The 24,193-nt window shown below is 43.8% G+C and overlaps 1 long non-coding RNA gene across 1 annotated transcript in view; it reads left to right on the forward strand.

The window, feature by feature from the left end:
• LOC142010337 (uncharacterized) overlaps window positions 1-19,786 on the forward strand; it is a 36,584-nt gene extending 16,798 nt beyond the window's left edge. Inside the window, exon 3 of the long non-coding RNA XR_012644770.1 lies at window positions 18,957-19,786. This is a non-coding gene — a long non-coding RNA (uncharacterized LOC142010337). The remainder of the gene's footprint in view (window positions 1-18,956) is intronic.
• Window positions 19,787-24,193: the final 4,407 nt, after the last annotated feature.

The raw sequence follows: 24,193 nt of genomic DNA on the forward strand, positions 1-24,193 counted from the left end.
CCCTCGTACGTTCCCCTGAGATTACCAAAGTCAGCACTGGTCTGGATGCTGCTGCATAGCTCGAGCCCATAGTTATTGGCACAGCACTTGGCCATCTGCTGTACTGTTTTTCTGGCTGCTCTGAGTGCTTGCAGGGTACTCTGGCTTGGTGAGCTTTTGTACTCCAGGAGTGCAGCACGCTTCTTTTCAATGGCTGGAATCATCTCATTGGAGTTAGCTTCGAACCAGTCATTTGTGTTTCTGGTTCTTCTTCCAAACACTGACAAGGCCATGTTGTAAATTGTATCCCTCAGATGCTGCCATCTGTATGTCACATCGGCACCCCCAGGGCTGCTGCGCAGATTCTTCTTGAGGGTCTCTCTGAACTTTTCATCTCTCTCTGAGTTTGACGTCTTTCTGGCATCAATGCGGGGCCTTCCAGTTGGTTTAGAGTGGTACAGCTTCTTGGGAATCACCTCGAGTTTGGAATCACCCATGAAAAAATGAATCACCCATTAGATTAAACCCCTGTGAGGTAAAAGCATGAGGGAACAGACTGACGATGTGCTACACATAGAGGTTAACAAACTCAGGTGTATTGGACCAAAGAGGGAAGCAATGTGCAGATACGAGGAGTCTCCACTGAGAGCATTGGACCCCAAGGCCTTGGTCCAGCACACACTGAAATCAATAGAAAAATTTGCATTGACTTTCGGTGCATGGAATCAGACACCAAATCCTGTTCCCTGGAGGTTCAAAATCTATTAACATTTGCACAGAGCCAGATGATAAGGCTGTTTAACCCTTCATTTTTAACAAGTGGCACAGCAAAGTGAAGCTGGAGTGTACATTTGCAAGGGAAGCCACTGATGAGACCAGAATGCTAACATGCTTCAGAAGAACACAGCTGGTGTTCTTAGACTTCACTGGATTCATAGTAATCTCATCCTCATGAATGGAGGTGATACTTACCCAGACAAATTCCTCTTTGTTTCTGCCTACAAACCCTTCTTCCTCATCCTGTTTACTTTTTCATAAATGTAGCTACGTTTTCGTTGACTTATGTGTGTTATTTATGGCTATATTCTGAAAGGGGGTAAACATTTTTCTTTTAACCAAAAATGGCTTTTTGACCAAAAACATTTTGGTTTTGGTCTAAATTTTCTGTTTTTAGAAGAAACGTAACATTTTTTCCTTAAAAAAAATTACTGTTTTTCATCAGAATATTGGAAAAATTTCACAGGAGCTACTCCCTCTTCCCCAAAAAAGCCCTAAGAAAGAAGAGAGATTTCTTGATCTGTTTTCTGTATTATGCAATTGTCTCAATACATGCTTTGTCCACTCCATCACAACACAAGCAATACAAACCAGCAGTCATGTAGCACTTGGCTGCTGGTTTGCTTTGTTAGAATACAGACTAACACAGCTACCTCTTTGTTCCTATGCAATACAAGCAATGTCAATTAAGAACTCAGATGGGAAAGACGTGCAAAGACTAATTAAGAAAATTACAGAGAAATATCATGGGGTGAGACAATATCAGGTAGACCATCATGTAAAATTGACTTTGTTCCACCTAAACAACAAATGAAACTACGAAAAGTTTACTCTAGCTAAGGAATTGTCCCTAAATTACTCCTGCACCCCATTTTAGGAAGCAAATTGCTTCTTTAGTCAGACAGGGCTTTTTTTTTTTTTTAAAGATGTTGTCTTGTCTAGCCTAGAAGGCTATTTTAGTAACGGAAACTAGAAGTAGCAGAACGAGTGAAGTTATGATATTGCAAGAGATTGAAAGGTTAGTATCTGAGAAGTTAAGGGATTTTTTTGTCAGGTTATTCATCTCCAATACAGAGGTAGGGCTCTGGGGAGGGCTGGCTCAGTGGTTTGGCACATCAGCCTGCTAAACCCAGGGCTGTGTGTTCAATCCTTAAGCAAGAAACATAGATATAAAAAAATCTGTCAGGGATGGCACTAGGCTGTGTGGTGAGTGAAGGGGACTGAACTTAATGGCTACTGAAGATCCCTTCCAACTCTATGCAATTGGTATACCTCCATATTTTAAAAAAACAGACACTGATCTCTCTTCATTTATGGGATCTCATGATATGCATCTGAGACCTCCAACCTGCTCTCCAGCAAAACTAAAAAGGATAGACTTGACATACCTGAGTCGTCTTAAGATATTAAATAAGCAGGAGGAAACAAACTAAAAATCCATCATAGATAGTGTCTTTATACATCATAAAAATACAAAAGGGAGTACAAATGGAACCTTTTGAATAATTCTCTGCAGATCACCTTTAATATGGAAGATGGAGGATGCACTGGGATTGTTAGCCTCCAAGAACTGTCTACCTAGTCCCCAGAACAATCTGCAGCACTAGAGTTTTTGGGAGGGCTCTTTTATTAATCATGCATCCTGTTGCAGTAAGAGTTGAAGCTGTGGGAGATGATGGCTTTAATTAATGGCAGGAATCCCTTTAAGTTAAGGAAGCTGCTTAAATTATTTTGAAATATACAGGTGTGTTTGTGTGAATTAACAAACGCTTAGATATTTTCCCTGGATAATTTTAATCACACAATGAAATTAGCGATTGCTACTCTTGTAAAACATTTGTTTTATTGGAAACTTTAATCTATGAGTTGCAGGTCAGAACCAACAATTCACTCAGCTCCACAGAGTCAGTTCTCAACAGAATTCTATGCTTGCCTTAAATAAAAGTACAGTTATCCAACATATGTCCCTTATCTAACCAGCAGCTAGGGTCCAACACAAGAGGTATCAGCTATAGATGTGTCAGAATCTCATTCTGAAGCTGACTGACCACAGCAAAAATATTTTAAAAGGACGGTTTCTTAGCTCTAGTCTTCACTACAAAGTTAAGTTGGTATAACTACATTGCTGGGGTACGTGGAAAAAATCAATGTAGTTTTGCTGACCTAACAGTTGGTCTGGACAGCATTATTTCTATGGCTTCTCCCATAGACATAGCTAACGTTGGGAAGGTGGAGTACCTCCTCACCACCTACACTGACAGAAGGAGCTCCCTGTTGGTGTAGACGGTGTCTTCATTGAAGCCGTCATCATTCCCCAACGATTTCGTTGGACTGGTCACATGGTCCAGATGTCTGATCAGTGCCTCCCTAAACAGATTCTGTTTTCCAAGTTGAAGGAAGGACAGAAGAGCACCGGGGGCCAGTGGAAGCGATATAGTAACGTGCTGCAGGCACACATAAAAAACGTACAGCATTGGTGTCAACAGTTGGGAGAGTCTTGCCCAAGACCATCCCCAGTGGAGAGCAGTAATCTGTGAGGGGGTGGCACAGTTTGAGACGTTGTACTGCAGTGAAGGCAAGACAAAGCAGAGAAAGAGAAAAGAGTGGCAAAAACTGCCCCATGCCCCTCCAACAGCTACCTACACCTGCCCTTTCTGTGATAAAACCTGCGGCTCCAGAACCAGGCTGGTCAGCCATCAACGGACTCACAAATAGGAGGGTGACATGAAGACGCCCTAGTCATTATCAAGTGAGTGCCAAGACACTGAAGGGAGAAGCTCTCCTGTTGGTAGAGGGTGTCTTCACTAAGCAATGCTGTAGTGCTGTGAGGGGTGTAGACAAGCTATTGGCTTCCATCCTCAGAGCTGAAAAATCATAGTTTAACTATTCTGGGTGGTGAATAATCTGGTTAATCTCTTTTTTGTTCGCATACCACGGATGAGCTGAGCATTTCTCACTGTGAGGCATTTTAAACTGTGCTGCAGATGAGCTCTCTGCCTCCTGCATAGCAGAGCTGTCACTGGAGGGCATAAATGCAAAACCTGCTCTGCTCGAGTTTGAGCTGGTATAGCCCACCGAGGTTCCAAGGCATGCATGGACGACAGCTTCATCTTACTCCTGGCTGGTGAAGTCCAGGGAGAAAGTGGCAAGCCTATTATAGTGTCTAATTTTAAGTCTCCCTAGGGGAAAAAATGCCAGCTCCTCTTTTAAAAAGCAACTGTGCACTACTTCGTTCAGAAACCATCTCCTATTACTCACATTCTCTCCACATTCTTTCCTTACAGAAAACTAATTCCAGATCTGAAGAAGAGGGCCCGTCCCCTGAAAGCTCATCACCTAATAAATCATTTTGTTAGTCTTCAAAGTGCTGCAGGACGACTTTTGTGTTCTGTTAAGATACAGACAAACACGGCTACCTCTCTGTTACTAACAAGAAGGTTGTGGCAAGGCAATTCCAGCAGTCCCTGCAGTGCTAGAGGTCTTTTTATCCCAATCAGTTTGGTCTTAGTCCTGGATACAGACTGGAGACGCTGATCTTTTCCAGATGTCTGTGTTGATTCTTTCAGATTTGTCAGTTCCGTTCAGACACTCTTGGCCAGAAGTTAACACTAATACTCCTGCAGGCCAATAATGGGTGGATGGAGCCCACTCTTTTCTTTCTGAGAGATCCCAGGGATAGCGCTGGGCAACAGCCTTTTTGCTTCAGAGTTGCTCCTGTGTGGGGTTTGGCAGAGTTCCTTTTTGGCCAGCCTTCCTGTTCAACGTCCATTAGGGGCCATTGGGAAGGTTAATGAGGAGGTATCCAGATCACTGTACTCTCATTATACACAACATTGATCTGTCTGTCACCTAATCAGTCCAGACCAGTGGAATGACTTACCAGTGTCTGGTAAAGATTGAGGTAAACATACAAATTATTTGTCAGAGATAGAGAGGAAGGTAACCTTTATCAAGGTTAGTGAAAGAGCTGGATAAATGGCAGGGATTACAACAGCTCTCCTTTATGAGGGGTGTGATTGCTACTTTAAAATCAGACTCATAGCCTAACACATCTTATTGTCTTCTGAACAGCTCTTGAATGCCCCTAGGTGACAGTGGTTGCTTCTTACAGTCCCACGGGTCAGGACCTTTTTTCCTTTGGATGGTGGCTTTCCCATGGCTAACTATGCCTTAGTCAACTCCACATTGCAATGCTGTTATGTGCTTCTCTTGCGGTGATCCCATCTGGCAATAGCAGCCCTCTTGTTAAGTTGGTATATCACCTGCAGGACTATCTCCACCCAACTGCACTTCAGAAGTCCTTGCCAGCAGCTTTTAATCATGATTTCTGAATCAGTACTGAGCACAGTTTGTCCTGGTGTGCATTGATCATTCACATCTGCTCAGTGCCAAGGCCTGTGTGCCCAAGGCCAACACACCTTTTAGCTGAGGATATAGAGAATGCATGGTGAAAAGGTTGCCATAAAGATTTGATCCGCATGTGTTTGGGAGGCCTTAGGTAAGAAGGACATTACCCGATATTTGAAAATTACTATCAGCTGTTACGTATCATTAGCAGTTGGCAAATGATGTCTTCTTCCATAGTGGTATTGTTTTTTCCATTTGCCAACTATTGATTTAGTTTCCCTTGTGTTTGAGGAGAACTGAAGTTACCATTCCCCTTCTTGTCTAAGAATAGCTTCAGTTTACTGTATGTGGTGGTTTTTGATGCCAAAACATCTTTGGGCACTAGTAATGTACATCAGTGTCAGCACAACTCTTGAATAATTAAAGCAATGATGTCACACATTGTTTATCCAATAGCATAGAGGACTTGGAAGTAATTTGGATAAATAGGGTTTGGGGTAAGCAGGATACTTAATGTATCAATGTCTTTAATACGGGAGAGGGGAGGCAACTCCTTTCTAATTACCAAGCATTGACATAAACAAGGTTTGTCTAAAATGACCTTGCAGAGGCATTTCCCTAGTTTAGGAAGCTTTTTAGAACAAGGACTGTCATTTTCTCTCCATTCATACAAGGCCTAATGCAAGGATTGGCCTGTAGACACTTGACAACACAAACAGTAAATTGTAATGATAATAAATGAAAAGACTGAGTTGGAAGGTCTGATCTTGTGCAAAAGTGAGGAGGAAATCAGAGGTATAGGGCTAATTTTTGCCCACTGTTCTATTTGTGTAAACTTCCTGAATCCAGCAGGTGAGGCTGAGTGTACATCTGGCCCCTAGATGCTTTAAATTTTGTTTTTAATGGACAATGCTTGCTATCAAGAGAGAACTAGAAAATAATGACCAGATCCTATACCACTGAAATTAGTGGGAGTTTTGCCACTGATTTTAATGCAGGGGTGGGGGACTTCTGGTCCCTGGGCTGGATCTGGCCCCCTGATTAATATGATCCAGACTGCGGTAAGTCTTTGCTCCTAAGCCTTGGTTACCCCTGGAACAGCTGGAGCGTGAGGGGAAGCCCTAGTACTTGAGTTGAGTGTGAGTGAGGTCATGGTGATTTTTTTTATCTCAGTTTCTCACTTGGTGAGTGAAGTTATTTTATTTTATTTTATTTTAATTTAATTTATTTACGCTTTTTTTGATGTGTGTCTTTTTTCTGTGGATCACAGCCCCAAAGTGGAAAAAAAGTTTTCCCATCCCAGCTTTAATGGGACGAGGATGATGCACTTTATCCTCTATATGTGAGCCAATCAAATTACTTGAATCACCTCATTTCACTCAGTATATAATATTGTTTTAATATCACTGCACAACCAGCAAAACAAGCATAAAAGCACTGAGCCCAATTCTCAAATCTATTAAGGGCAGCTTTATGCATGTGTCCTTATACAGGGCTGCCCTAGAATTGGTAGATATGGGGACTGGAAGATTTCCTTATGTAGGGGAACCCATGGAGTAGACCTACTAAAGTGACTCGACATACTTCTCCCACCAAAACCTAAGAAAAGCGTGTGTGTGGCTGGGTTATTCTTATGTCCCACTGATCCCCAACTGCCAAATACCCTGCATTGACTATTGGTCCAGTTTAGTGCAGCCCTGAGCCTGTTCTCAACTATTTTGTTGGTAGTCCGTCATGTCCGATGATGACATCTTGAGCTTGCACGGGCTCATCGGTTGTGGACTCGCATGTGGCTGAGGAGTCCAAGCTTTGCACAGCATGGGCATTCACAGTGGGGGCAAGAGAATTATCCTGGCTTTGTTGGTGCGGCTGCTGCTGTTGCTTTCTTCCTCTCACGAACATCAATGGCTACGTCTACATTAGCCCAAAACTTCGAAATGGCCATGCAAATGGCCATTTTGAAGTTTACTAATGAAGTGCTGAAATACATATTCAGCTCCTCATTAGCATGCGGGCAGCTGCAGCACTTCGAAATTGACGCGGCTTGCCACCGCGCGGCTCATTCAGACGGGGCTCCTTTTCGAAAGGACCCCGCCTACTTTGAAGTCCCCTTATTATCATCTGCTCATAGGAATAAGGGGACTTCGAAGTAGGCGGGGTCCTTTCGAAAAGGAGCCCTGTCTGGACGAGCCGCGCAGCAGCGAGCTGCGTCAATTTTGAAGTGCCATGGCCTCCTGCATGCTAATGAGGCGCTGAATATGTAGTTCAGCATTTCATTAGTAAACTTCAAAATGGGCATTTGCATGGCCATTTTGAAGTTTTGGGCTAGTGTAGACATGGCCAAGGAGGCGTATGCATCTCTGCTCTTCAAAGTTGTCATACGCGTGTTGTACGAGAGCACACCAGCCTGTTCGGTCTTTTGCATGCTTCTCTAGCTGATCTGGTTTTAAACCAGCATGAGCAATGTTGGCCTTCACTCAGTCTTTATACCTCTTGCGAGGCCTACCTTGATTTGACTATACTGAGAACCAAACTGACACTGACTCCCTTCCTGCAAAATAAAGGCTACTATTTATTTATTTTTTAATTTCCACAATATAGTTGGCAATTTAAAACTTAATAGACATTTAGAAACTTTCCTACTTTCCCCCACTATCTGTAACAGTTTCAAAATAAAACATACAAGCAGCCATGTAGCACTTTAAAGACTCACAGAATAATTTGTTAGGTGATGAGTTTTTGTGGGACAGACCCACTTCTTCAGATCTAGAATTTCTAGATCTGAAGAAGTGGGTCTGTCCCACAAAAACTCATCACCTAACAAATTATTCTGTGAGTCTTTAAAGTGCTACATGGCTGATTTTTTGTTTTGTGAAGATACGACTAACACGACTACCTCTCTGTGACAGTTTCAGAATAAGTATTTTTAAATGCACTGTGAATAGAGACGACTTTCAAAAGACTTATGCTTGTACCTTAGCACAGATACCCCTGAATGCCTACTTTGTATCATTAGTTATGCAAAGACAGAGCAACTGTGCTTGCACTGTACTTTTGTTTGGTAAGGTAAGCCACAAAAGATATGCTGTGTCATGCCTTTTTATTCGTATGCAAGAATTGCCAAAGAAGACTAAATGAGATGATCGTTGTAAGAAAAAGAGGAAATAGCCCTGGTGAGTTATACAATATTGAGGCTTGTAACCACTTGTGGTGAATAGTTTCAGGACCCGTTTAAGTCTAATTTAAAATTATTATCTTGGTAGCTGACAGTGGCTTCCAAAGCAATCTTTATTACTCCATCACTACCTAATCCCCATTGATTTGCTTTATATTTCCCACTAAATTGTGGCCTGGTAGTTACAGCAACGAAGGGTCCTGTGGCACCTTATAGACTAACAGAAAAGTTTTGAGCATGAGCTTTCGTGAGCACAGACTCACTTCATCAGATGCTGGTCTTGGAAATCTGCAGGGCCAGGTATAAATAAGCCAGAGCAAGGGTGGGGATAACAAGGATAGCTCAGTCAGCAAGGGTGTACAGTAATTGCCACATGAGCAGGAATTGTTTGAGTCTTTTGACATACCTTGGAAGGCAGCTGCACATATAGGCTACGTCTACACGTGCACGCTACATAGAAATAGCTTATTTCGATGTAGCGACATCTTTTCGATGAATAGCGTCTACACGTCCTCCAGGGCTGGCAACATCGACGTTCAACGTTGACGTTTGGCAGCACCACATCGAAATAGGCGCTGCGAGGGAACGTCTACACGCCAAAGTAACACACATCGAAATAAGGGTGCCAGGAACAGCTGCAGACAGGGTCACAGGGCGGATTCAACAGCAAGCCGCTCCCTTAAAGGGCCCCTCCCAGACACACTTGCACTAAACAGCACAAGATACACAGAGCCGACAACTAGTTGCAGACCCTGTGCATGCAGCATGGATCCCCAGCTGCAGCAGCAGCAGCCAGAAGCCCTGGGCTAAGGGCTGCTGCACACGGTGACCATAGACCCCCGCAGGGGCTGGAGAGAGAGCGTCTCTCAACCCCTCAGCTGATGGCCGCCCTGGAGGACCCCGCTATTTCGATGTTGCGGGACGCGGATCGGCTACACGTTCCCTACTTCTACGTTGAACGTCGAAGTAGGGCGCTATTCCCATCCCCTCATGGGGTTAGCGACTTCGACGTCTCGCCGCCTAACGTCGAAGTTAACTTCGAAATAGCGCCCAACACGTGTAGCCGTGATGGGCGCTATTTTGAAGTTGGCGCTGCTACTTCGAAGTAGCGTGCACGTGTAGACGCAGCTATAAGGAGCTGACAAGGGGGAAGACACTTCTAGCAGGAGAAATTCTCCTTGAAATTTACTGTGGACCAGAGGTGAAAGTAAGTGGGAGCACCCTGGTACGCAGCTCTGGTGAGAGCTGTCTGAGCTGCAGCAGAAGTCGGCAGGGAGCTATTTAAACAGCTGGCAGGGACCTGGGTTGCAATAGGACAGTACCTGTAATAAATTTGAAGTTACTTTCAGCCTTGCTGTGGACACATTTGCTGTACTGACAGTTATTTTCAACTAAGTGAAGAGTAGCTGGTCACATGCGAGTTTGTCCTCATGTGAAGAACAAAACCCACATTTCTCAGGCTGTGACTTTGTTTCAGATTATGGAATGACAGACCATAAAAGAACAAACAATGGGTGACTTGGCTCCACAAAAGTAAATGCCAAAATTCTCATTGACTTCAGTGGGGTCAGGATTTCAGCCATTGTCCCCATGAGCAAGTCAACATTGTGTGTTACTCAGTCAGTACCATTGCACATCTGACCAAGTGGCAGCTACCTCAGAGCTGCTCCTGCAGCTGGCTGGCACAGACTCCTCTGCATGTACAGGTTCAGCACACAGGAAAAAGAATGACAGCATCCTCTTTCAGTTACATAGCTCTGTGTACCACCCCATGCACTTCACAGACAACAAGCTAGTGGAAAACCTCAGAGGGTGGAGGAATTCCGTCAATATGCCTTCAGCCAATTTCTTTGCTGCTGCAACTTCATTGTTGATTTCCATGGGGCTACCCAAAGAATGACTTTGGTTCCTTGAGAAGCTAGAAAAATGGACAGGAAAATTATTATTCAATTTATAGGGTCCACTCATAACGAAATCCTCTGGTCGCTCGTGCAAGTTCTTAAAATCAACACACTCCACCTCCCAGACTCTACTCCAAAATTAAAAATGTGGTAACATTTGTGCCCATTGTTCTCACTGTTCAAAAATAAACTTGAGAAAACAGACCATTCACTGTGCCCTAAAGCCCTGGCATTTTAGAGCCAAAAAGAGGGCTGTCAAAAAAATCCAGACGCATATCAATAACTGCCTCCTCTGGATCCACTGGCCATACACCATCAACAACCAACGCCTGTGGCAACTGACTCACCAACTTCCTAACAAAGGAGGAATCAGGAAGAGAAGATGGGGAAGGATTGAATATACCCTTAGAAAACCAACCGCCAACATCACAAGGCAAGCCTTAGGTTGGAACCCACAGGGAAAAGAAAAAGAGGGCGCCTAAGAAACACCTGGCATAGAGACCTGAAGACAGACACTAAACAGACAAGACACACCTGCTCAGAAATGGAGAAGGTCACTTGGGACAGGGGATGCTGGCAAATATGGTTGTCAATGTCCTATGCTCCAAGATGTAGGAGTGGAAGAGGATTGCTGCTACTACCAGACTTACTGGTCTTCTACTGATAAGTATTTCCATCCATTGGACCTCAGTTTAGCTGGGATTGTCAGTCAAATATATTGGCTAATCTCAACTGCCATAGCAAAACACTGGAAGATAGGTAGCTTTCCATGCAGGTCTGCCTCAAGCTACATAGACATTCGGTCCCTCATCCAGCAAAACACAAAATGTGTGCTTAAAATTCTCCTGAGTTGAGTGGGAGATTAGCACATATTTCAGTACTTTGCTGAATCAGGAACTTAAAGAGGTGAGTATTTGATCTACAGCAGCAGTTCTCAACCTTTTCCAGATGGGGACCCATTTTTGACAGTTCAGGAAGGCTTGGTGACCCAAGGCAATTCACAAACTGGTGAGAGAGAGGGGAGGCAGAGCCGTAACTAGCTAATTTTGCACCTCAGGCAAGAATATAAAATTGTGGCCCCTCATGTTTATAGATTCATAATAGTTATTTCATAGAAAAGGGGAAATATTAATAAAATAATAAGACGACATTTACTATAGTTAGTCAGACTTGTGGTGGTGGAAAGACACTCATCCCCAAACTGCTCCCCCTGGCTTAAACCCCACAATCAGGGGCTTGGGGAGTCATATTGAGGGGCTAAAGAGGGCTAGGGGAGTCACGCTCAGGGGCTGGAGGGAGCTGGGGGGCTGGGGAGTCACACTCAGAGGTTAGAAGAGGCACACTCTGGCTGGAGGGTGCTAGGGGAGTTACAGGCAAAGGCTAGGAGTCACTTGGGCTGCAGAGGGCTAGGGGAGTCACACTCGGGGACTCAGAGTCACTCAGGGGCTGCATGGGGTAGGGGAGACACAGGGACCCCTGCAGCAGGAAGCCAGTTGGGACATGGATCCCCAGCCAACACCACCAGCCATGGAAAACCCAGATGGGGGGAGGGATCCAGACCCTCTGAGGCTGGAAGCTGGCTGGGGCAGAGCCCTGGCCAGCAGAGCCAGACACAGGAACTGCAGCTGGAGCTGGGGTGGAGTGGGGGGGAAGACCCTGACTCCTGTGGCTGGAAACCAGCTGGGCAGAGCTCTGCCAGCAGCACCAGTCATGGGAACCCTCCTGGGGGCTGTGGGGCCCCACCTCCTGCAGAGGCTGGAAGCCAGGGAGCTGATCAGCTCTGCCCTCCTCCCAGCCTCTGACTCAGGCCCCCACCTTACCTGAGCTGGGCACAGCTCCTCAGGTATGCAGTTCTCTGCCCTGCAGCTGAAATGGTTCTCAATTTAACTGACTGGCTTAACTGCCTGATGGCTGTTAATCCAATTAAAAAGTTGAGTACCACTTCAGTGTGAATGGCTTCTTAAGAGCCACCTTTGGACCCGCCTAGCCCAGCCCAGCCCAGCCCACAACTTCGACCCATGTTTGGGTCCCAACCCATAGGCTGGGAAACCCTGATCTACAGCAACCACCTTGACCTGAGCCCAGAAGTGAGCACGAAGGGAGTACAGTCTTCGAAGCACTAATGTAATGTGCTCTCCATGGCCAGCAACACTAGTGGGTGAGCCACCACATTCTGGGCAGCGTACACATGGTGGGGAGATAGTGGATGAAGAAGACTAATATGTAGCGTGACCATATCTCCCTGTCCCAAATGTGGGAAGGAGGCGGCAGCCACCAGTTTTTCCCCAGCTTTGCGGAGCCTGGGATGGAGATGGCAGCCGTGGGTGCTCCCCTGAGCCTCAGGGAGCCAGGAGGGAGGTGGCAGCCACTGGTGCTTTCTCAGCTGCCCAACAGCGCAGGGAAGCAGAGCACCAATTTACCTTATCTTTGGAGGGCCCTTTGCTGGCTTCCTCTTCCTGTGGCCTGAGAGCACATAAGCTCTCCACATGCTCTCCAGCCAGCAGCTGCGTCTGCACATATTGCTGTGGGAAAAGGCCAGCCAGAGGGGTGCCAAATATGAGGCAATTAGCCCCCTTTAAAAAATAAGTTGGGACACTTTCCTGGTGCCCGAAATACAGGGCTGTGCCGCCCAATACAGGACAGGCGGTCGCCCTAGTTATGTGGCAGTGGGACCCAGTGCTCTTTTCGTAAAAATGAAAAAAAGAGGAGCTGGTATGCAGCCAGCTCCCTGCCCCCTTCCCCTTGGAGCCTCCTGGGCTGGAGCTGCCAGCAGAGCTCAGAGCTCCATGCCTCAGCCCTCCCAGCCCTAGGACTTGATGTGTTTCTCCCTCCCCGTCCAGGTCCCCAGGACCGGAGCTGCTGGCAGGGCTCTGCGCCCCAGCCACAGGGCTGCCAGGGTCCCCCTACTACCCGGCTGGGGATCCCAGCTGGGAGGTGCTGTTATGGCATACTGCGCCGTACCATCACAAAAAAGCACAGGTGAGAACTATTAGATCCCTTTATTAGTCAGTTCCACATTTGCCAATTCACGAGGCATTCCTTTAACAGTGTAAATTATAGGTGAAGGAAGTGTGTTTTGACTGCAAGTGTGTTCCAGTACATTTCAGTTACCTCTTGCTTCATGAAGTTTCTGTATGGAGATAGAAGGAAACTTCCTTTTGCTGCTGTTCACATCAATAGCAAGATGACCAACGGCATCATTGGAAACAGGACCCTAAATCAGGCCTAAGATAAAAGGTCATCAATAGAAATATGACAACTGTGATACACTTCTGAGGGTCATTATTCATCAACAATCAAGTGCTATCTTACACTACAAGAGGGAATTTTTGTGAGCTGGGCAAACGCTGAAAAGGAATTTGAATTACTTTTCTTTCATGTCAGTTCAATCCACAGGACTATTAAAATGTTCCCACGTCACTATTCTGAGGGAATGCACTTCCTGGCTGTAAGAATTCAAAGAATTGACAACTCTCTGCATATGAATGCCTATGGAAAGCAGATGGGACAAGAATACCTTTAAAAAACACAGTATCAGGTTTCATCACATACCCCAGAGGGCAGCTTCCCACACAGACACATTCTGAGGAGTCAAAGGCTTGTTGAAGGTAATGGTACTTATAAAAGTAGAAATGCAGGAAGTGATGGAGAGGTTTATAAGTAGTGGCTCTCACAGGGACAGCATTAGAGTATCAGTGCATTAGGAATAGAAGAGAGGTTGGTTTTTTTTCCAAAGACAAGCTAAGCCTCTATCCCATTTAGCACAGCTTTCAACCAGCTCACAGGCAGATATCCAGAGTGATGCGGTGACACTAAACTTGTCCTTTCAAGTGATGAAATACGGAAATAGGGAAACAGGCATTGTAACTCCTCTTCTAACTCGTAAGAGGTGAAAAAATCCATGCTAAGTGGGTTTCCTCACCCATTCTCATTTGTCTTAAGAGACAAGAGCAACTTGCTAGTACTAGTTCCAAAGAATAACGTTGTGGGAACTGTACCATTGTATTAAACATACAACAAAAAGGTGATGATTTCCATCAGCCACATTCTGGCAAAAAACAGACAAGAAAAAGAAATTAGAGACTTTGTGCTCTGCAGAATCAAATGCCTTAGTGGTTTATTGTATATTACAAAAAGAACCTGAACTATAAAAAAAATTTCCAGTTTGAAATTCTTCTGCACTGAAAAGATACAAGGATCAAAATGAGACAGAGAGACACAAAACTTTCAAAACAAAGAACTCCTTTGTAGATTTTTTTTTAGCCTACAGACGGCTGCTTCCAAAGGCATGAACGGGTAATGTTCATGAGCACATGTGCCTCCCCTGCAAAAAGCTTTGCTCTAAGAGCCAGGGATTAGTCATCTGACCCAGCTTCCCTAGCAGAATCCCCAAGGAGCTGGTTGTCTACTTCTTCCTCTGTAGCACATAACTGAAGGTGAATTAACATACATGTTTTTCAGATAAAAATTTCTCTGCTTCAGTATTGAATCAATGGAGGTATGTAAGAGAAGCTAAATCTCTCCATCCCAGCCTCTTCAGCCCTGCACCATTCTGAGCAGCATAGGCCAGTGGGGGTGAAGAGAGGGGGAAAAAACTGCGCTGTGGAATGACAGCAGCATTACACTACAGCTTCTAGGAGTACCCGCTGCTGTACCAGTTCCATTGCAGGCAATGGCTGCTGGAACCCTTGGTGATAAGTCATGTGCCTGTTCCTTTTCCAGATTGCCCCCCATGGGGGCTGGAACTATTTGTGTAGTGGGGGTGCTGAGAGTCATTGAACCAGACTGTAAAGGCTGTATACGATAGAAACCACTTCAAGCCAGTGATGTAGCCGCACTCTCAGTATCTCTAGCTATGCTGTCCCCTTCCCCACTAAATACCAGCTCTGAAGGAATCCTGCCTCCCTCAGCAATAGAGCCATCTTTGTTCTGCTCGGACTGGCACCCTATCAACCATGTCACCCTAAAAAAAAAAAGCAGTCAAGTAGCACTTTGAGACTAGCAAAATAGTTTATTAGGTGAGCTTTCGTGGGACAGACCCGCTTCTTCAGACCATAGCCAGACCAGAACAGACTCAATATTTAAGGTACAGAGAACCAAAAACAGTAAGCAAGGAGGACAAATCAGAAAACTATGGGAGATTAATATCAAAGCATAAACAACACATTCACTGCTGACTGGGCTCTTAGGAGACATTTGGGGTAAATTACAGCTAAATAACACCACTGAGAGCCAGGACTGGTGGCTGTAAACAAACTTCATGGGACCATGGGAAAGTGTGGCCATACCCATAATAAGTGGACATTCAGCTAACTAAAACCATGCTGGATGACAGATGGTGCTGGACTATAGAGTGCTGGATTAGAGAGGTTCAGCTTGTACTTCTGACTTATTCTCATTCGGGAAGGTGTATGAATATGAAAATAAATACAAAACACAGTTCTGTGTTACAAAAGAAAAAAGAGTTTATTACCCACTACCTCCAAAGATGCTCATTGTCATCACCATCAATAACTGTGGGCTCAGCGCCCGTTGGTGTCTGATGCCTCTCTGACTATTCCTTCCATCGTTCCCTGTCCAGTGCGGAGTGGCTTAGTTTCTGTAGCCTATTTCCACACCAATCTACTACATCATCTATCCATTCTCTGTGGGGTCTGCCTCTCCTATCTGAAACGTCCATTATGCCAAATACCAGGGTCTTGATTTTTTGTTCGTTGTTCATTCTGCAAATATGCCAAAATAGTTGTAGCTTCCATTTTATAACCTTCTGCAGCAGGTTCTCTTTCAGCTGCATCTTTCTCTATAATTCTTCATTGTTGCCTTCTGCATCCATCCTCTTCTCATAATCTTTCAACTCCTTTCAAATGCCAATATTCTTCTTTTCGAATCTTTCATTATCGCCTGCGTCTCACATCTGTACAACATGCTGCTGATGCTAAGCAGCTGCAAATATCATATTGTAAACTTCTTCATCAGATCCTACAGTCTGCAGTATACTCAGTCTGAAGCATAGTCAGTTGCTCAGCTGATAAATCCGAATCTTGAAATTGACTTTGATTAGGTGAAAGCTTCAAACCAGTGCAGCAGGAGCACTGCTTTGATGTGTTTCGTTGTGGACTGGTGCATGTACAGGGCTTTTTATTTTGCTCCTTTCAAATTAGGATTTTTGTTTTAATGTCACCCTGGGGTTGGTTTGTAGCTCTTCTCCATGGTCTTCATTTGTGCTGGTTTCAAGTGAAGTTTGTCTGGAAATATCAGCTACTTCTGCAGATGCAATGTAAGCGGTATTGTACAACCAGATGGCCTGGTTTAAACTGTGACACAATCACAGATTCAGGCTTCCAGAATGGAGAGGCAGTTCTGGGCTTGTAGATTGGTCTTTACCAGCCCACTGGAAGTGAAATACCAACAAGACACTTTCCATTTTTACAGACAAGCCACCATTTTTCATCTTCTTTTTACAGAATAACAATGGCACTGCACGGAGATTTGCATGTCAAGTGACTGGCATACTGATAGCTTTTAAATTTCATATCAAGTCATGTCTGTTGGTTGTTTGGAAATACAGAAACTTGGAAATCAAAATGGTTAAATGGGATTGGAAGAATAGGCTAAAGTCAATGTCTGTTCATGGGAGGAGCGAACAACGTGCAGTCGTGTATCAAGCCTACAGTCTGAAAGGTCATAATGTCAATGTTTGCTTTAATAAGGAAACATCTCAAAATATTAAAAAAATTGGAAGTACTAAAATTATTGCTTAACACACTCAAAACTTTAGCTAGTTTAGGTTTCCCTTTCCTTGGCTGGTGTAAAGTGTAGGGGGAGCAACAATTGTGGTATTTACTTGGGCATGATAAAGCTACTTACCAGACATAATACAACAGTTGTCCATCATATTTACAGTAAACTCTTTCACATCTGGCAGCCCTGGGACCAGGAGGTTGCTGGATAGTCAAATATTCTGGATACTAGAGAGGTATACCTATGCATACCTATACATAACACTACAGAAAAACGAGATTAGGTATTAAGAAACAAACAAAAATATATGCAGAGTATTTACCAACAACAGTAGTATTGTACGTGTATATTATACTGTATTTGCTGTATTTATTTGCATTTACTTTCAGTCTACTGAACTTATGGAAAATGTAACTAAAATTTACTAACGGTTGAAATGATGGTTATTTGAGAGTTCCAGATGATGGAATGCCAGATATGAAAGACTTACGGTAGTGATACCAAGAGAATCAAATACTTGAGCAAGACAATTACTAATAAACTTATAAGCATTTTAGCATCACAATCCTGGAAGCCCATACTTAATAGGTGTAAGAAGCTACTTTATAAAAATTGACAGTTATAGATGCAACCACAGATAATAGCCATACTGATCAAATAGACATTTTGCTTCTCCTTGTTACTATTCATTATATCAAAGCAACAGTAGCTACAAGAAAGCATTTGTACATATTGTGGCAGTATGGAACAGATGCTGCATACTTATGTGACTACTTATCTAATGCTTTATTCCACTAGACCCCAAATGCATGTCTAGATTCCTATATGATGGGGCCAGTGTTATGGCTGGAACTTGTGTGGCCTGCAAGCAAAAAGTGACAGAATCTTTCACGCAAAGGAAGCAAAAATTAATGCACATTATATCTATTGCACAGCTTATCAAATAAACCTAGTTCTGGTCCATGCTGCTGAAAGTAAGACCAGTCCAGAATTAAGAGTTTTCTTGGGAACTTTGAAGGAAATATATAAATATTTCACAGATTAACCACCTATGAAAAAAAAGAACCTAATGATTAAGTCCAAAAATAATCTTTATGTTCCAAGACTTGCTTGAGAAAATACAGTTTTGTAAATGAGAGAGGAATTTGCTGATGCACTTCAAGCCCCTGAAGAAGTTAACAGGTTTGAGGCAGCAGATGGAATTGAACATGTTTCTGAAGGATGAAGGAGACCTTTACAACTAAAAGCATTCTGTGAGACTAGATAGGAAACTGAAATGAAAGCCACTGAGGCAATGATAGTAAATTTCCGACGTATAATTGGATGCCTAGAAGATGAAACTGTCGCTGCACACAGGAGTGGTGAGGACATACGTCAAGCAAAAAGCAGCCTGTCTTTGATGGATTGGATGTTCTACCTCAATCTTTTATGGTAGCATAGGATCTTAGTTATCCTGGCTGCAGCCTCTGGACTACTTCCATCAAATAAAATTGACCTGTTCTGAGTTCTCCAGACATTTGACAGTAAAGTGAACGAGGTCAGCAAACTCAGCCCTGAAGACAAGCATGAGGAAATTGTAAAAGAATCTCAGAACAGGAGGGAAGCAATAGGTTTTGAAAGTGTGAATTATCTAATTCACAAAGACATATATATCATATGGATGATGAATTTGTACATTTATACTGTGTTAGAAGCAAAGGAAGTATTTTGAGGTCTTAGAACATATGGCAGGGGAACTAAAATTTTGATGTGAGGGATTTTAAGATGCAGCTATTTTATTTGGTTCAATCCATCATAACGGATTTGAAAATATAATGCTAGAAGAGTCAAAGGACAAAGTTCTTAAACTCACGGGAAAATACTCATATTTTTCTTTAGACTTGGTTCATGGTATTATGTCTTTCAAGATATGTTACTTTATGAAGACCAGAGGTGTTCATTTTGTCACTTGCATTCCAGAACCACCAGAATTTCAAAAAACAACATGAGCTCAATGCTGCCTCAGACATGGCTGAGATCCTTTATTCTCCTTGCAGTTGAGAAGGACGAGACAGCAAGGTTGGAGCTCGATGTGGTCACAGAACAAACTTCCAAGGAAGAATGCTGATGTGGTACAAGAGTCCAAGTATTGGAATACACAAACAAACAAAATTTGAGTGAAGTTCCACTTTTGTTGGGGCCTGTACTTCCTATTTTTATTTTTAATGTTTATTCATTAAAAAGCTTACGGTGATGTTAGAAAGACAAAGTGGGTGAGGCTATATATTTTGTTGGACCCACTTCCGTTGGTGAGGAGAGACAAGATTTTCAGTTCACACATAGATCTGCTACAGGTCTGAGGTGACATGACCATTAGGCCATATGCTACATGTTCTGACCCTTAAGTTTTCCCCCAATCCTAATGAAATAACAGCCAGAATATTTAAAAATACCTTCCAAATTTACAACTACAGTTGACTAAACATGAAAGTCTCCTAATAAAGCATTGGCATGAAAGAAGAATATTAAATGTTGGTGACAGATCTCCTGGTTCCTTGATATTCATACTCTGGGACTGTGTTAAGGGGAAAGGTGTTTGGAGAGATGTGTGGGACAGAAGATATTTTAATTGTGGATATTCCTTTAACACTTGGAACTTTCAAATTAACTTCCATAGAGGTGAAATTAAACTTTAAAATTCTCAGGGACTCTGTTTCCTTTTGAGCTGCCTTTCTAACCAAAGAGCTTATCTTCAACAGATGGAAGTCTTGTTACTCTTCTAAGACTGGAGACTGGTGAAATACATTGTCAGAATTGACAGTTTCTTGAATGTTCTGTTCTTATTTGGAACTCTTCTTCCAGTCTGCTTCTTTACACCGGAAGAAGAGCTCTGTGTAATCTTGAAAGCTTGTCTCTCACACAACAGAAATCAGCTCCGCGCCGCCCCCCCCAAAAGAAAAAGATATTATCCCACTTTGGCCATGTCTACACTTACAAAAAAACTTTAAAATGGCCATGCGAATGACCAAATCGAAGAATACTAATGAGGCATTAAAAATGAATATTCAGTGCCTCATTAGCATGCCACTGGCCATGGCACTTTGAAAGTGCTGCAGTTTGTTTGCCTGCAGCTCATCTACACAGGGGTCCTTTTCGAAAGGACCCTGCCAACCCTATTCCTATCAGCCATTTCGAAGTGTTTTGTAAGTGTAGACGTAGCCCTACTTTGTCACTCTTATTCTGATTTAAATCAGGCATATTTGAACCAACATAAATAAGCTAAAGTAACACTGGCTTCAACCAATATATGAATATCTACTGATTTAACTAAATCTGTTTAAAACCACACACAAGTTCAACCAGGGAAACGTTTTCATGTAGACAAGCTGTCAAAAAAGTGAACAGAATGTTGAGAATCATTAAGGAAGAGAGAGATAATAAGGTAGAAAATATCATATGGCCTCTATATAAATCCACGCTCTGAGCTTCTTGCCACATGGTTTCCAGAGCTCCCTGCAGCTTTAAGAGCAGCTGGAGGCAGAAAGCACAGAGCTGTGATTGCTGTTGACAGGGCACTCACCCTGGGCAGGGAGTGTGAACGGGGGCAATCCCTTTAAGGGCGCGCCTGGCCAGGGCTCTTGGAAGGGCTTGCCATCCACGCGACCCTGGCTTCTGGGGTTTCAGAGCCAATTCTGTCAAGAAAGCGGCCAGGGGAGTCTGGTCACTTTGTGATGACAGGGCAGACCACTTTTTTGGTCTGCTTTTGTGTGTGGACACACTCTGTCGACAGATGTTTTCCAACAGTGACTTCTATCGACAGATCACGGTAGTGTAGACATAGCCTTACAGACTAACCATTACCTTCTTGGTTTAACACTGGATTTTATGCACAAGCAAAACTGATAAGTGATATTCCTAATGGGTCCTATTTTTAGAGCCTTATGTAGATACAAAATTGGTATCCGCATTTACAGAAACGGGCAATGGTTATCCACCTCCACACCCATGAGGCAGATACATCCAGTCATACAGTGGATATCTGCAAATTAGATACAAAATTTGTCTCTGTATCTGTGTCTGTCTGAAAAAATGAACCACCAAGAGCCACAGAGAGCTGTAGGTGAGGAGAGCAGCGGATATAAGGCAGAAAACTGTGGATTTGCAGGGTTCTACATATTTTTCTAACATTTTTGTTCTTTTTGTTTTTAGTCTTTTCCTTTCTGTGCTGAAGTCTTTACAGAGGATTCCTTCCTCTCCCAAATCTTTTCTTTTTCTCTTCTAGCTCTTATGCCTGCTATCCATCTTTGGTTATACAGTTGAGGTACATGGGGATTTGTTACAAATAATATTTTAATGACTTGCTTATTTGTATTCACTGCCTCTCTATGTTTGTCTCTGGAAAAAAAATCTTTAAAATGAATAAAGGTTTAATTAAAATACGAAAAGGAAACCAGAACACAGCCACACACCCACTCCACAGTCATGATTATTTAAGGCATCACACTATCTTACCCTCACTCCATCTTGCAACTCCAGTATTCAGTGTAAGGGCATACATGCTGAGTCACTGACAAAGGTTAATAAGCACAATGTTGCAATAGCAAACACCCATTAGAGGAACAAAAGAGCTGTTGACAGTTAACAGTGCATAGCTAATTCTGATTAAAAGCTTCCATGTGTCCTTAAGGAACCACATATGGTGATGGGGGTGAAGGGGTTCAGAGAGGACAGTGTTACAAGGAGAATTCTGGGGACCTGTAGGCTGCAGCATAAATTCTTCCATCTTTTTGCAGAATGCAAAATGTGATCCTTTGCACATACGGATATGGACAGCCCCTCTTTTGCATTTACATGAGGTCCTCCGACCCTTCAGCAGATCCACAGGACCCAGACAGAAGAAGCTCCTGATGATCTGCTCTGTGCTCGTTTTTGGATTAGCCTGTCTGTCCACATTCACAGGATCAGTCAGGCTGGTGGAAAGCTCTTTGCAGTGTATCTCTCAGAATGGTGTATTTAAATAGCTGTAAAACACTTACACTTTAATAACAATAAAGAAAAACAAAAAAGCAGTCCAGTGTGGCTATGGTCTGAAGAAGTGGGTCTGTCCCACAAAAGCTCACCACCTAATAAATTATTTTGTTAGTCTTTAAAGTGCTACTGGACTGCTTTTTTGTTTTGATAGTATATAGACTAACACGGCTATCTCTCTGTTACTTTAACAACAATATGCGCTCACCTTCAAGAGAAATCAGATGAGCATGACCATTTATAATTCCCCACCCCACCCCAGGAATGTGATTCCAGATTCCATGCCAATGGATGTTGGGGTGACTCAGGATTACCAGACCTCTTTTGGAGAAAGGGCATTGAGAAGCAAGGCCAAAATTCCTTTTCTCCCCCCGTAGTGCTACTTCACAAGCAAGTTGTTCATAAAAAGGGAGGGACAGTTCCTTAGGCTAACCATGTTTTTCCAAACCAGCGCTTAGAAAACTTGCCTCTCCATGTCTCTGTCCCCTGAGGGTGACAAGTCTAGCACTCGGTGAATCCATGCCTATTGGCTGCTTTGTAAAGCTCCTCATGTGGAGAAAGTGCACAATGTATTGCAATGCTGTTGACCTGGTCCTGTAGTCTCCAAACAGGCAGGGATCATGTCATATCCAAAAAGAAAGGCAATAGTTCATTCAAGCCCTGCTCACAAATACATTTCACCCCTGTGCTCAGACTTACGGCACAGATATTCAAAACATATTCCCATGTGTTCTTTGTGCTCCCTGGGGAGGTGTCCCTCCCAGTAAAGTCCAAATATACTCCACTCTGAAGGAGTCACTGTGCTTTTCTTCCCCTAGTTGAGGGTTGTGCCCCTCCCTCAGAGCTTTTTGGACCTCACTTAAGGAACCACAAATGCCCCCCTGGTCTTTGAAGACTTCTTGGGTTTTCCCTCTCATTTTCCGCAACTCCCAGTGGCTTCTGCAGGCCTTCATAATATAATCCTGAGATGTGTGCTTTCAGCAGCAAGATAGTGAACAGTTTAAATGTCAACCTTGTTATCTGACTTGGCATCCAGAGAGATGAATAGGACGATTCACACATCTCAGAGCTATTGTTTCAGGTTCAGCAAATGCAAGCATCAGTTTCACATTTTTGAGGCTGTCACCTCAACCATAAGAAGGAAAAGCCTGCTTTTAAAAAGGGCTTGGATACGGGAGGATTAGGAAGCTTAAAAGTTCTGGTGCACTGTACTGTTGCTTACTTACTGATTGTGTTCACTCAAGTTTGTGCATTCATATCCTGCTGCTTGACATCCAGTAGGTTCTCAGTCAGTCTCTTCCCTAGGTTAGGTTACCTAGGCTGCGTCTACACGTGCACGCTACTTCGAAGTAGCGGCAGTAACTTCGAAATAGCGCCCGTCACGTCTACACGTGTTGGGCGCTATTTCGAAGTTGAAATCGACGTTAGGCGGCGAGACGTCGAAGTCGCTAACCCCATGAGCGGATGGGAATAGCGCCCTACTTCGACGTTCAACATCGAAGTAGGGACGTGTAGACGATCCGCGTCCCGCAACATCGAAATAGCGGGGTCCTCCATGGCGGCCATCAGCTGGGGGGTTAAGAGATACTCTCTCTCCAGCCCTTGCGGGGCTCTGTGGTCACCGTGGGCAGCAGCCCTTAGCCCAGGGCTTCTGGCTGCTGCTGCTGCAGCTGGGGGTCCGTGCTGCATATACAGGGTCTGCAACTAGTTGTTGGCTCTGTGTATCTTGCACTGTTTAATGAAAGTGTGTCTGGGAGGGGCCCTTTAAGGGAGCGACTTGCTGTTGAGTCCGCCCCGTGACCCTGTCTGCAGCTGTGCCTGGCTCCCTTATTTCGATGTGTGCTACTTTGGCGTGTAGACGTTCCCTCGCTGTGCCTATTTCGATGTTGGGCTGAGCAACGTCGAAGTTGAACATCGACGTTGCCAGCCCTGGAGGACGTGTAGACGTTATTCATCGAAATAGCCTATTTCGATGTCGCAACATCGAAATAAGCTATTTCGAAGTTGGGTGCACGTGTAGACGTAGCCCTAATGACCAACAGGGGCCTTACTAGGAAGTAGGAAATTGAGATACAAAGAAGTGGAGAAACTGAGGCCACATCAGTTGCTCATTCTACAGTTCCCCCTAACACTCACACTTCTATGGAAAAGCAATTTATTACAGTTGGGCTTTCTCCGAAGGAATCAGTGGATTAATCCTCAACAGAACGGTTAGGTTGGCCTTGTGCAGCTGTGTGACCATGAATGACAGGACTAGGTCTTGGTT

Source organism: Carettochelys insculpta, chromosome 3 (genome assembly GCF_033958435.1).
Source record: "Carettochelys insculpta isolate YL-2023 chromosome 3, ASM3395843v1, whole genome shotgun sequence".
Taxonomy (NCBI): Eukaryota; Metazoa; Chordata; order Testudines; family Carettochelyidae; genus Carettochelys; species Carettochelys insculpta.